This window comes from Lichenostomus cassidix, chromosome 8, assembly GCF_008360975.1.
Source record: "Lichenostomus cassidix isolate B80296 chromosome 8, HeHo_3.0, whole genome shotgun sequence".
NCBI lineage: Eukaryota > Metazoa > Chordata > Aves > Passeriformes > Meliphagidae > Lichenostomus > Lichenostomus cassidix.
The window spans coordinates 12,149,273-12,163,987 of NC_139489.1; positions in this window are offsets into that span (position 1 = coordinate 12,149,273).

Below are 14,715 nucleotides of genomic sequence, written 5' to 3' on the forward strand. Positions count from 1 at the left end.
CTCTATTGGTTTCAAAGCCATGTGACCCTCTAGACTGGCACCAAAATATGAATTAGAGGCTTATGATAAATTTAAAAATCAATGAAGTAGGTTTTAAATGCATTTCATAAAATTTAATTTACACATGTATTAGAGATGGGCATAGGCTTTCCAAAAATGCTTTGGGCAGCTCAAAAATATAATACATTCCTACTTGTCTGTTATGCAAATGAACTCTCCTATACGTTTTTACTACTTGCAGACTAGACACAGCTGTCTACTATTTTTGTCTCTATCCTGTCCCAGAGACATTATCAAATTATTAGTGAGTGCCTGCCTCTCTTGATGCAGATAGAAGAAGAAGAATACATACTGTAAGTTACATGAATATTTGTGCTAAATATTTGTAAGCTGGTTTGTTGTGGGACTTAGTGTGTAACAATCGTTGGCCTTGAAAACACTGATCTAACTTCAAGGCACCAAGCTTTAGTGATTGACATAAGATTTGAAGTTAAATCATGTATGGACATTGGCTAAAGATCTTTGGGGTTTTGCTTACTTCCAAATGGTAAAATGGTTTTTGCTTTTCATATGACCAGCAACTGATGTGCACTTAGTTTAAAAATAAGGCTTGGATTTTTCTTTTTTCTTTTTGACTAATATTCAATTATATTTACACATAAATATGTTTAGAGGCCCTATTGGTACACCTACAATAAGAATTCAGACTCCTGAGAGAGAATAAACACAATCTCACATAAAGGACAAAGACAGCATGATGCTGTCGTAGCTCAGCGGGGTTTGAAGTGTATCCTAATGCAATGTTTGAGTTTGGGTCAGTTATAAGAAAAAATGTTGTTATTAATATATGCCTGATAAAAACTAATATTGCTCTTGGCAGTCAAAGAATAAAAGGTCTTAGTTAATAAAAAGTCTTTAAAATGTAAGTCTGCTCTATGAACATCATATTCTTATGTGATACTAACTTTAAAACAAATTTTAGAGATAAGATCTTTGTTGAGTGAGAGTTTGTACTTAATCTCACATGCTACAAATAGCTATACAGCCAAATAAACATCACATTGCATTATCATATAGATTTCTTCTGTTTTTCAAGTGGTCAGCGTTTTGTGGTAGCATTAATAGTTATTACAGATTTAAATGGGCACTCTCTGTCTGTAACTGATCGACAAGATCAATAATTTTAAGATCAAATACTAACAGCAGTCTGTTTTTTTCTTTAATCACTGTCTTTTTGTTTTATACCCATGCCTACAGCAAGATCCTGTTTTCTGCATGTAGACAGAGCTTCCTGCTGTGTGCTGTCGAAAGAATGAGAAGACAAGATGGAGAATCAATTTAAGAAAAAAGCTTCAGTTGACAAAGCTTTGCGGTAGATCAATGGAGTCTAGCTAGTTAAAATATCTTTGGGAGCAGAGATTTTACAATCATGAGCTTGGACATAATCAGTTTGCCTTTCCCTATTCCATTCATACAGTATTTTGCCAGACGAAAAAAAAGTATGCAGATACCAGACAGTTGAAAGCCTTTTCGCTTTGTTGTGGAACAATAAAAGCAGCTTTAAAATATATTTCCTTGATATACAGAAAATCTAGGCATTTATTAAATTTGTTCTTTTAAAAGAGACAGTATTTACTTAAGAGAGATCTTTGTTACAGCAGAGCAGGCAACAGTTTACCCATGGAGAGATGGAATAGCATCCAATTCACAACCTGGTACTTAGGGGACTTTTTTTCATCGACTCCTTGAGTCTTTTATCACTTATTTGTTCAAACAGGTTTCATAGCAAACACAGGATGTGTACAAACTGATATAAAGCACAGGTCTTCCCTGGCAGATTTATCCTTATATCTGACAGTTATTTAATCGGGTTTCAATAAATTTGCATACCAGCAGTAATTAGTTGTTCCAAAATTCCTAATGACATAGAATGAAAATATTATGTAGCTTTTTTTACTTAAATACATGTTTAGGATTATTTAGAAACAATCCAACCACTCTCATGTATGCTGTTAAATCATTCAGGACAACACTCTCAGGCACATAGTGTGACTCTTGGGGATGTCCTGAAGAGGGCTAAATGTGGGTCCCTTCCAACTCAGCATATTCAGTGATTCTGTGATTCCTCATTGAAAAAAAGTCACAAAACATTTCACATCCATCACCTAAACAAGAAATGTGCACTTAAATTACATAGAAACAAATCAAACCTGCAGCTAGCTTGAAAAATGAATGGCCTGGTACAGTGCTTACTGAACTTTCACATAAGTGTATAGTAGGCACCCAGTCCTTTACACTGAAAATGTCTTCCTTAGATGCTTAGGAGTTCTGTCTGGATTAAAACATTGCCTAAATGTTTTATCTGTGCAGCAGTATGGAGAAGGTTGTGATTCAAAGTGTGACATATTCAAAAAGGTAGCAAGAGAAATGAGTTTTTAAGAAATATGAAAAGATGTATTTTATAGATAAAAGCATTGCTAAATTCTGGACAAGTTTCCAGAAGTAACTGGTAATTTAAAACACGTTCATTGTGGGGTAAAAAAGAAGAGATAATTTAAAGGAGTCCAGCTCACAGGAAAATAAGACTGTTACCCTTCTGAGAATCAATCTTTTGCAGAGATTTTCTCAAAGCTGGGTCTCTAAAATTGCTAATCCCTTCCACAGTCTTGTCTAGCAATTAGCATCAATCACTGCAGTCTGTATCCCATTGGTCTCTGAGTCTGTTACAGAGTTTACTGCATCTGTGGGAATTTTGTCCTTTGAATGAAAAAGGATGCAGTGGGCTCCTAAATACTGTGTTTCTGACATAATGTGTTACTTCAGACTCAGTTCTGTTTTGTAAATATGAGACCATTGATAGTTAAAAGGCCTCTATATTTAAAGTGAAAAGGCAATTAAAATTTTAGGAGGATGTCAAAACAGAGGAAGTATAAATATTTATATAGAAAATGTTTTCACTATTTCCACCAGTTATTTCACTTCAATAATGTTAATATGTAAAACCAACCTCACTGTGATTGAATAGACCAGAATAATCCTGCATGTGTATGCACAGATTTGTATATATGGGTGCTAATGCAGTGAAAGGTTATTCTTTTTATGCCCTTAGAGCAGTCATGACTCACCTGGAGTTCTCTGTACCTATTTTATCTCAGACCTATGTGGCTTGGAGCAAACTAAAACAGCAGTGAGATGTCATGCAAACATATTTTGTTGGCACCCAGGAGTGCCTGCAACTATATCATTTTATATTGGCAAATAATCGAACTGTTCGCTGCCTTCCTTCATCAACTTAAATTGGATCAACCAGCCAACTTAGTTTTTACCAACCTCCTTGGAAAAACATGAGCTAGATCCAAGAAAAATAATTTATCTAGGCACAATATGGCTTTTTTGTCTTGAATGCAGGAGATAGAGGAAAAGGAATCAAGACCACTTGCACTAGGTTTTATTATTGAAAACACAACTGTGATTTTGCCTCTAGGTGGGCTTTAGATCTTTACTGATTTTAATACTGAATGCAAATTTGACCATGAGGGAAACATCTGGGTTTCCTCCCTGTATAGGAGGGGCTTAGGTCTCCCTGAATGCACACTTACAGAACTGCACATGTATAAAATAGGTATTACAAGCAATATTTCTTTTATGACAAGAAACCTAACAGTGGAAAAGAGTGCGTACAGAAATATCATGAATCCCTTGGTGTTTTGGTCTTCACACTGTCAAAAGGTTTCCTGCAGAACCAGAGCTTCATTAAAAATATAGTCACTAGTAATTTCTTTGACAAAGAGGCTCTCCTGCATAAATTAATGATGCACTCTTGTATTCTTTAAGCATGTCCTCCAGGGACAGTAGAAGGAGCCTGCAAGCCACACAGCACAGAAGTAACAGTCAAGGTGCAAACTATATCCCCCATTCACCTTAATGATGTGTTAACTTCTAATGCTAGTTGGGACCATTAAAACACTGGATTCTTTATGTGGAGCTGGTGAAGAACTGCCTTAACCCTTGCATGGCCTTGGCATCAGATGTCTCAGTGTGTTTGTTCATTACACAACATAAGTTATTATTATCATTATTGTTGGCACTATAGAATATATACAAGTAAAGCCTTGAGTGAAAAAGTGAGCTATGAGTTAAACAAATTGTCTCCTCCAAGATAGCAGTTTTAATACACTGCGAAAGAACTTTCTGGAGAAGCAAAGGGTAGTGTTCTGATAAAGCAGTGAAGAGGGAATTTCGGATTCTTTACTTGCTGGTGGATATAAACCTTTTTGTATGACCTTGGGAAGGTCACCTGCTCCCTCCTTACCCTCATTTGACACTATACTCATTAATAAGTACTCCACCACAACTTGCAAGTGTGTTGTGGGGGAAAATGAGGCTGTAAACAACTGATGAAGGCTACAGAAAAGGCCATAGTTATGAGAAATCATCAAAATTTAAGTGATTTTAAGGTGCAATTGGTAAAAGAATATAAATATCTTTAAAAGCAGAAAAGTGAAATAATGTGAATTGCATAAATTATTTCTGTATATTTGTGGGTTAAACATGAAATACTTCCTTATGCACAAAGGCTATAAGGATCTGTACAAATACAAGATAAATTCTTCAGTAGCACAGATGAGAAAATATCAAATGGTGACCTCTCCTTGTAACCTTAAACCAAGAAAATCCATTGAGTTTGAACAGCATCATGAAATGAAAATTCAAAACAACTTTTGTATAACTCCAATCAGAAAACATCATTAAGATGTAGAGAAATAATTTTAAAGAATCAATGTTTCTCCCCACTAGCAATCTGCTTTGGCCCCCAGTTCAAGTGAAAATCCATGTAAACCTTTTGAATTGAGATTGCTAGATTAAAATTGGGAATGCACCCTTCCAAACCAGGGTTCTGAACAAAATATACCCTATATGTGTTACATATCTCCAAATTAATATTGAAGACATAGATGGGGAGCAGCAACTAGCTCAGCTGGCTAGAGCCTGTTGCTAATAACACCAAGGTTGTGAGTTTGATCTCTGCACAGATCATTCACTTGAAGTTGGACTTGATCCTTGGAGGTCCCTTCCAACTCAGAATATTTTGTGAAACCTGTGAAATAGGTGACAGAGAGTGGGGAAACTTAAGAGTAAATGGTGGAGAATTGTGCATGAGAGAGGGGAAAAAAGGGTTGTAGGTTCAATGTCTCACACAGTTAATGTGGTTCAAATATCTAGCTCTGAAAGCCTGTTTACAAACAGATTTCAAAGGAAGGGCATTATCTTGGTCTGATCCATCTTCTGAAGCAACAACATAAGCTACTTATATGTATAAACTTTGTCCTCCATTACCCAAATTTTTGTTTCATCTGACTTTAGTGTTTTCTGAGTGGCTTGGACACCTCACTCAGCTGCCTCCTTTCATTTCCTCTCTAAGGACTCAGCTCTCCCTGGGCATGTTATAATTGAGATTAGATACCAAGTTTGGGTGTGAAAATCCCATGACTGAGAGCAATCATACAAATTTTGGTCTGCATATGTATGCAACTACGAACTGTTCAACTGTTTCTCACTCTGGTAAATGGAATCATCACAAGGTAATGTTACTCTCCTTATAAGTTCCCATCATCAATTAGGAATAAAAACCATAGGACTTTTTCTTTGAATCTGGTCTTCCTTGCCTCATTAGGTCTGATGGGTTACACAGAGATTATTTCTAACCTGTGTTACTTAGTGTGTGTCCCTTTATTCTCTTTTTTCTTTGAACTTCCTATGTTCTTCTGCATAAAAGTAAAATTTTTCATTCATCTTTAAGATTGTCTAGCTAGGACGTGGGTTGAAATCCTCAAAAAAATTTTACAGGCTGCACAGTTGGAGGAAACTTCCTTTGTTGCACACATTGATTATGACTTTATTATTTGAGGGATCTACTGAAATTCTCTACTTGTTACTATACTTTTCACAGCCTGGCTTATTTATCCTCTTTTAGGTAACTCTTTTTGGACACTCATGGATTGGCCCCCATTAATGTCAGACAGGACTAATTCCACCAAGTCAAAAAAGCTGGACATTTTATTACTGGAATAAATAAAACTGGGATCAGTTCCTCGAGTTCCACAATTTCTTGAGAACCTAATTTTTTTTCCCACAAAGCTGTTGTGATCTCCAGGAGGTGCAAAAGTCAACTTTGTCATATTGAAGATTTTTAATCAAACCTTATTCACCTGAACAACCTTACTCCCACACATTCTGAAGTATGACCAATCTTTCTCCTTCCAACTACTGACATTTTGGCAGGGTGTGAATACTAAACTCTGGTGGCAGAAGTTTTATTTTTTCTGATATATCTGTTTCTTTTTACATTCTCCTGCTTGATATGTGGCATTCATGATGTATTTGCTGCATTTGTTTATATGGCCAATTATAAACCATGCTTTAGTGGAAACATAAGTGGTTGAGGGTTGGTATTTTATGCCTTGGGATGCTGTCAAGGAAGAGAAATCCTCTGGAAGGCAAGAAGTGCAACGTGGTCTGTCTTTGTGTTACTGATTTCTTCTGGATGTATTAACACTTGAAAGCCTTTTGATGAGATTTTGGTAAAGTGAAAAAAGGAAAAGTTACGGTTTTGTTTTAGTCACCCCTCAGTATGAAGACAATGCTCAGCTCTCCTTTGTAATTAAATTTGTGAAGGCTGTGATTTTAATACTGAGATTTTAACAGAAAGGTTTTAACCCTTTTTGATGAGATGTTATTTTTTTGCTTAAACACAGACACCAAAGAAAAATCACTTCAAAGAGAACCATCCACCAAGAGTAAAATGTCCTGAACCTGAAGCAATTCCTCTGATTTTTTTGCAGTTTTTTAAGCTCTTTTTTCTTTTTTATCAGATGATTGTGCTCCAGGAAAATATAGGCTACATTTCAATGCTTATGAGACAACATCTTATTTAACTACAAACTAATTAACTGTACAAGAAAAATATAAACAAAGGATTAAACAATCTTAAATCTTGAAAGAAGTTCTCAAAATATTCATGTGTTCTTCAATTTAATATTCATCTAGAAATTTAAGAAAAAATTACTCATCTTGTTCTCATATGATTTTTCCTTGATTATAATCTTAAACCTTTCTTTTTCACAAGAATAACACCACTTAATTCAGAGTTACACTGTGTGCAGTTGGGAGGAGAATTAAACCTCCAAGCTGTCTTGCTTTCTGGAATTACGTCTCAGGGTTTTTAAAACTGCTTTTCTCAAAAGTCTTTAAACAGCATCTTTCAGTAAATAAAAGCTCATGTGCCCTTGCCTTCCAGTTACTGCTTCAGGTGTCTAGACAACTCCTTGGAGGCTTTTGCTGCTCTGTCTAGTGCAATTCAGCTCAAATCAGGAGAGTAATCACAGCAAACATGCTATGAAAACAGATCTCATAGCCCTGGCAGCATCAGCTGCACACACATCTGCGTGCCACTGCTCAGTGGGACAGCTCCCCTGGGGAACATCCCTGCCGTGGAACAGAGGGGGCTGGAGCTGGGAGGATATCTGCTGATTAATAAAGGGGTGCAATATTTGTAAAACATGCTTGTGCAATAGATTTGGGCAGATAATGATTTAATGTCAAGTTATTCTCATTTACAGCAGTAGAAGAGACTGACTCTGGACATTTTTTTAACTTGGAAGCTTTTTTAAATGTTATTATTAGTCCTACAACTTCTTTCAAAAATGTTGTAAATAAACTGCGTTAACATTTATGCAGATTTTTTACTGGAAACCTCATTTTGAGAGAAATTGTGTTGACTAATAATTTCCATAAACACTTATGAGAAAAAAACATTTTTGTATGACAAAAAGAAAACAGCTAGTTCTGATGACATTTACATTATATCCACTGTTAAAAGAAAGTTTACATGTGAGTGTTCACATTTCAAGGAAAACACAGCTTCTAAAAAGGGAGGCACAAAATTACAGACATTAAAAACATTTTTTCTTCAGTTAAAAGATCAGAAAAAAACCCAAAAATTATTTTGGAACATTCATCAATTTGAATGTGATAACAGGTATGTCCCTAGTGAGTATTTCTGAGAAACCCATCCAGGATATTTGCCCTTCCCATGGGCAGGAGATTTCCCACTGCAAACAGCATGAATCCTTCCACTGACTTCAGTGGGAACTGACAAAGGGTTTTACTCATGGTAAGAGATAAACTTTTCAAGGTCTTGAAAACACAAAGGTCTGCTTTTCTGCACCTTATAGACCACCAGGTTAACTGAGAATGTTTCCTAAGAGCTAACCTCTGCTGTTTGATTTTGTTTCCTGAGGCTCACATCACCTCATTACCACTGGCTGTTTGATTTAAAAATAAGCAGGACTGGCAGGTTCTGGCTAGTGACAATTTTGTCAGACTTGAATTTACTTCCCTTTCCTCTTAGAACAGAGGAGCCACTTTTCTTTCTGATGGCTGCCTATAGATATTTACCAGGTTGATTTCATTTTCTTCTGCTACAAATGGAAAAATGAGTATGACCTTCCAGCAGACAAAGGTGAAGCTTCTGGGATTTTTTCTTCTTTCATTTTATACAGAGATGTTACTGATTTGGGAGAAATTCCTGTATGTATATAAACCAGAAGATATTTCTGAAGGGAGTAGAAAATGTCAAAAGGGAAATAACTGCTATATTCACAACAGCAGCTTTTGGGAATGCAGAGAGTTACAGTTATTTACTGGTAGAAGCCCTGAGTACTAGCCAGTCATTTAATACTGTGTATCAATACTTCATAAAGGTAGGAAAGACAATGAAATATTTCTAGAAAATGATTCTTCTTGCAAACTCTAGGTGACCCTGGTTTTTTTTTTTTTTATTTTTATGTTTTTACTTTTATTTTTATGTTTTTATTTTTATTTTTTGAGGGGAATTTTTTTTTGTGTGTTTTTTGTTTTTTGTTTTTTTTTGTACGCACCTCCTGTTTGATTTTCTAAGAGCTAGATCTTTTGTCTCTGGATAGCTACTTAAGACCAAACTTTTGTTTCATTTCTAAGAGTAATTAATCCTTAACACTTATTGAGTTTCTCTGAATTATAAGGTGAGTTTCAGATGATATTTCAGAAATGAACTGCTCTTCATACATATTTTCCAAACAAAATCTAGTACTGAAAATGGTCTCTAAAATCTAGCCAGGGATTAAAAAAACAAAAGTATACAACTATAAACTGAAAAAGAAACAGTTAGAATATTAAATAAATAATTATATTTCAATAAAACTGAGATGACATACCCTGGAAAAATACAAGTATATAGCTCTTTCCAGGAGGCTGCCATACTGATCACAGAAATTATGCTAGTGAGAGGTTTTTTGGTTGGTTATTTTTTAATCATAGTGATTCAGATACAGTAATGAAATTGGAAGCTTTTCCTCATGAAAATAATATTTTATTATTTTCTACAGCTAAGGCACAGCAAAACTCCAAGCCCTATGATTTTTGAGAACACATACCCATAGCTGGAGGATATGAATGACTGAAGGAAAGCCACAACATAAAAAGATATTAATGTGTTTGGAGACAAGTTAAGCACTAGAAATACTGCACTGGAGTGACAAACTTTACAGTGAAAGAAATGGCAAGTAGAAATTGAAACTAAAGGTTTCTCCTACAGTTATGAAAGTGTATAACTGCATACTCTTTTGCTTTTAAAATACATTTTTGTTCTTCACATATATAACATTTATTCCCAAGAAATATGCTTGTTGAAAAATTGGACAAAGAGTACAATGCTAAGTATTGCTACATACTCAAGAACTATTCCAACAGAAAAAAAAAAAATTAAAAATTATAATCCTTCTTGACTGCCCAGAAACCGAGAGAAATGCTAATGAAAAGGTTAGGGAAAAAATCCAAAACTGTGATGGTTTCGGATTAAAATGCTCAGATTTCTATTTGCCTAAAGCTCACCTCTCCTCTTCAAATAATAAACTTTGCTTTTTAAAAATATTTTATTTCTTCTCTACAATAACAGCAGTAATATTTATCCAAAATATTCAATTTCTAAGTAATATACTTTGATCATTGATCAGAACAAGATCAATTTAATTTAGACCAAACTAACCACCTTCAAGGTACCCAAACCAAGTCAGGAGGGAAATAAAAGAACTTATGTAGTTAATAATCAGTAATTTCTCTCTTTCTTTATATTGGCTGAGGATGTGTTCCGAAGGTTTCAGCCCTGGTTTGTAAAACAACCAAACCAAACCAAAGAAAACAATGCATGCTGGGTCTGTTATGGCCTGATTTAATTGATATTTCCCCTAGGAGGGCATCCTTCCAAACCTAGAGTCACTAGCCTTATGTTCAAATAACCCTCCCAGTACTAGAAACACCTTCAAAAATCTTGCTCACTGTGGTCATCTTCGGGCTGATTTAAAAAGAATATTAAACCAAAACAAAGGAGGTTTTACCCAGACACCTTCACATTCTTTTTCCTTTTTTTATCTTGGTCAGGCTGCAGCAGCCTCACTGGCTGGTGGTTTCTAGAGGCTGCACAGAGATTGCCTTCAAGATTTTAATTGATCTTTTAGAGTGAAAGAGGTTTTCACACCTCAAATTTAATGACATATGGCATAGCTCAGATAAGCTGATGTCAACACTGCCACCTGATTTTAAGGTTGAAGCTGATGCTGTATATTAAATGAGAAGGTGAAGGGAGAGCTCTGTGTGAAACCACCTCCAAGCAGAAACCTGGCCATGACCATGAACCAAACAGAAGTTATTGCAGTAATCTGCAGATGTAACAGTACAGCAGGATATAGCTGCTTTCATAGTGAATTCATCTATTAAGGGCACACATATGTCTGACTTACTAATTGCTACCTGGATTTCGAAATGATGACAAAACCAGGAATGTGGCAAGAGAGCTCAGGGCTGAAATTCAGTATTTGGATCAACAGATCTCAAAGTTAGCAGTAACTAGCAAGATTATCAAGTTAAAATTTTGTACCCCACACACTGACTTCTAAAAAACCAGTTTCATGTTCTAAATTTTCAGAAAAACATCCTTAATTGAAGACAACAGAAACTGGAGAATAAACCCCTTCCTTTGTAATCCATTTCCAGTGGATAATTGCCAACAAATCATATGAAAACAAGAAGAAATTAAAGAATAAAATGTCTGCAATTTCAAATCTGAATTATTGTGGCATTAGATTTCCACCAGTACTTCTGCCTTTACTGTTCTAACTCAAAAGAGCTTGTTTCACTTTGGAAAGTACATCTACGTATGCTGCAATCAAATCAGCCTTCAAACTTGTTTTTCATAAACTAAACAGACCTGGAATTTACTCAAAGATTTGAATAATTTCTGTGACTTTTTTGTTCTTCATGTTCTCCAGATTTTAAACATCCTGTCGTGGAGTTAAGCTTGCACCCCTTCCTGTGTCAGTCTGGTTATGGGGATAAAAACCACCTTCCTGGTTTTGTGCTCCTGTTTAATCATGGACAATATTGACTGCTTTTGCCACAGCAAGGCTTTTGAATTTCATGCTAATTCTTTTTAGGGCATATGCTTTCCAGTACACACTGTGTTTTTCATCCTTTGTTCTTGCTGAATAGCTTTTTCATGACCTTAAACTACAGTTTTTCTACATGGCCCAGGTCATCAAGCAATCCTGCTCCCTGTTAACTGCTCTCTTAATTATTTACCCTGCTGTCCTTTGTAAGTTTGCTCAGTGGTGACTCAGAAATGACCTCTCCAGAGAGATTAGGCATGAATAACTTGCCTTCTGAGTCAATTCCTCATTGGTGTGATGCCGTGTACATTTGTGTATGTGATGGGATACACAGCTCACCCTGGGCAGTGGTGTGGCAGGGCTGGGAGTGCCATCCTTCCGCAATCCCAGCTGCCTTTCATCTGCCAAACCTGTACCTGCACAACCCTGGGCAGGCAGGGCTGGCAGGGCTGCAAATTTTAATCCCTTTTTTTAAATTTTTTTTTTCTTCTGTTCATGTTTTTTTCCAGCAACAATCTGATATTTATGAAATTTGATCACCTTCTGCAACTGTGTGAAAATGTCAGGCTATTGATTAGTCATGGGCTGTTGATTGTAAGGATTCACTCAAAGGCTCAGTATTCATCATTCATTATCTGAGTGGTGTGGCCAGGTTCCTGAGTCAAATAACATTTTTACTTTTCCCTGATTGATTAATTGACCTTTTAAAAACTTCTTAAGGCTTCTTTTCAAAACAATATTTTGCTCATGAGAGATAGAGAGGTTTCTTATGTCTTGTCTGCTTAAGGGAGATGCTGTGAAATAAACTGCTGGGGCACATCCCAGGTAAATGTGGCAGTTAACTGTGAGGAGCAGCTCAGAAAGAAAGAGTGGTTAAGAGGAGCATAAATCAAAATTTTGTAGAAAATAACTTGCTTTGGCAAGAAAATAGACAATGTTATTCAGTATTTATGTTATCCCAGCCACATTTAAAAAAAAAAAAAGATAAAGACATTTTTTATTGAACTGATTCAATACAGATCCCCAGGCATTTTGTCATTGTCTTTAAGGTCCCTTTTTCTTTGTTCTTTTTCACCTTTCTGACATGATGCTTCAACTTAACTACAGGGGACAGTAGAAATCTTCTGGACTTTATTAAAGAATTTATTCACAGAGGCATTGTGTACTGTATCAGAAACAATTTTTTTAACACTTCTACCAAGCCATGGTCTGGCAAGGAAGATCCAACCTCTGGACAGGTGTCTCACACATATGAAAGACACTTGTAAATACAAGGTTTCTGAGAAAGCACTTCATTTCACAGTCACATTTCATTGGGTCACTCGGTTAAATACAGTACATCATCAAAGGCAATTAAAGAATTAGTCAGTATGTACCAAAAGCTCCTCTTTATCCACATGTTCCTTTCACATACCCCATATATTATCTTAAAAGGATCTGCATGGCTTGCTTACTGATCTTAGGCTGGAGTTTAAGGTGTTAGCATATTGAAAAATCATTAATATCCTGGGGCCCTCAGCCTGATGTATTGCCTCTTCTGCCATCCCACCCTGCCTCAGTGATAGTCAGAAAAGGCACTCGTGATTAATTGCTCATAATAAAACAGAGATAGCTGACAAGTCTTGCCCTGTCCAGAGAAATGTCTCAAGCTCCTGTAACAGACACTCTTCCTTGGCTCAGAATAACCTGTTTTGGGTACCTCTGCACACACTGTCACCCAGGGCTTACGAAGAGTGTGTGGGGACATGCAAATCCCACAGCAATGATAGGATGCAAAGGTAGGAAGGAATTTTAAATGCAGGTTGGCTGAGTCCTTTCTTTGAAAACATATTTAATGTGGCTGATAAGAAGGCTTATGGGTATATTTTATTTTTTAAATCTACATAAATAGCAAAGCAATTTATAATAATGCATTGCAAATCCCCAGAGTTCCCACCTACATTCTAGCTCTCACTGTTCTTCCCATTTTCTAAGTGCCTGGGGAAAAGTGAGTCTTGCCATATCAGTAATCTGATGACAGGGAAGTAACATCACTGATTCTGACAACAGAAGCAGATTATCCTGTGAGAAACCTGAATTATCATATCTTTAAAATGTGAGACCAAGTTTCATCAATTTAATTCATTAGCTGCTGTAAGTGCTTAGGAAGATAACTAGATTGGACCTTTACTCTGTGTTGTTTACATTGTGCTGTGGGCTTTTCCTATGGAAATGACTATATGCATTGACCAGAAGATCCTGAGAAACTAATAATGGATACAGTATGCTATAAATGCTGTAAATCCAGTATGCAACAAATACGGATTCTGTGGCATCTCAGGAAATGTTTTTCCTTATGGCATCAAAGCTTTCTAGTAATATTTCCATGATCATTTCCTTCTAATTGCAGAGGACCAAATATGAATCTACAGGTTGACATGTATCTATTTATGGGAGCCTTTCCGTGCTAAAAGATCATTTTTAATCGCTCAGGCATGCTCAGTGGTAATACAAGTTCTTACAGAAATTCTCTAGAAGTATTCTAACCTAAAAGCAGGTGGAAATGCCACAGAAGTCAAGTCAGAGATAGTTTATGGCACTAATGTTTGTAGTTTACAGTGCTGCAGTGAATTTCTTGGAAGAATATGTTCAAATTGTCAGTTTCTATATTGCTATGCCATTTTTCAACATTTTCTGCTCAAGAGGAGTTATCTGTGTCTTTGAGAAATCTTTGAAAAGGCTGTCCTGACTAATCATTTCTGAGTGGAGACAGCACAGCAGTTTCTGTATATGCATACAGTAAACAATTAATTTTCAGTGTGCTCAAAATAATTTTTTTAATTGCTAATGCTGACCATTATTTAAACTTTATTGTTAAACATTTTCAGTGATAGAAAAGGAGGAGGGAAGCCTGATAACTCAATTTCTTAGTGACTTGTAGTGAAAGCCATGTGCAGGACCCAGGTTTGACTTCAAGATGACTTAGTGGAAGATAATGCAAATAGGTAGTTCTTAAAAGAGTTGTGCAGTTGTCTAAATTAATTAAATTTGTTGCCCTTAAGCCTCAGGACTAGGAGAGAAAGGTTTTCTGTGTGAAGATGAGATCAGGAGAAGGGAAAACTTACCATAATATTCCAGTTCAACATGTGAAAAATTGAAAACCAGAACTGATTTCTACATCATGTATCTTCATGGAAATATGTTTTCCAGACCCACAGGTAAATTGCTGCTGTTATTCGAGATATCTGCTAGAGGA